Source organism: Xiphophorus hellerii, chromosome 9 (assembly GCF_003331165.1).
Source record: "Xiphophorus hellerii strain 12219 chromosome 9, Xiphophorus_hellerii-4.1, whole genome shotgun sequence".
In the NCBI taxonomy this organism is placed as follows: domain Eukaryota; kingdom Metazoa; phylum Chordata; class Actinopteri; order Cyprinodontiformes; family Poeciliidae; genus Xiphophorus; species Xiphophorus hellerii.
In genome coordinates this window covers 1,595,043-1,595,834 of record NC_045680.1, presented here as the reverse complement: position 1 = coordinate 1,595,834, position 792 = coordinate 1,595,043, and positions in this window count along the sequence as shown.

Genomic DNA, 792 nt, shown 5'->3' with positions numbered 1-792 from the left:
ATACATTATTTTGAACTTTTAATAAAACCAGAGAAATTTACAAATATACTAACTCTGTTATTGCCTGATCTAAACCCCTATGGCTGTAGGTTTTTTTTATCTGCTTAATTAAATTTAAATAACCCAATTGTTGGTTATTTTTTAAACTAAAACTTGATTGAAACACCTTTTGATTTAATTTCAACATTTATTTATGTACAGTCAGCCAAAATTACACCTATCTTTGACTGATTTAGGTCTTAAGTAATCTTTTATTTTACCAACATGTGTTTTGTAACTGGAACTAAATATTTGGAAGTGGCCCAGTCAAAGTTCAGATTCATAATCAAAGGAATTTTCTCAAAATTTTAGTAGACACTTTTGATTGCTGTAAAGTAAAAAGAAGATGTTTAACTTACCCCTGCTTTAGGTGATGATTTAATAGTTAACCAAATGTAAAATACTGGAGTATTTTATTTTTTATGTGAAAAATTTGATTTAATCAAGCATTTTTGTCTGAACCCAAATTAATTTAAAAATCTAATGTATCCTAAAACAAATATAGGCTTTGTTTCCTCTTTTATTACCAAGCGAGACGCATCATAATAATTAATAAAAATATCCAGACGCTATGCAGTCTTGTTGGTTCCGTTATATCATCAGATCTGCGTATTTACAGGAAGTAAACACGTTTATCGCTGGAGTCTCCGGCGTGTGCTGTAATTACTGCTGTTTTGTGATGTTGAAGTGAAGAATGCTGCAGAGGAAAATGCTTCTTGTGTGTCTCTGTGCTGCGCTTGTGCAGCAGATGAG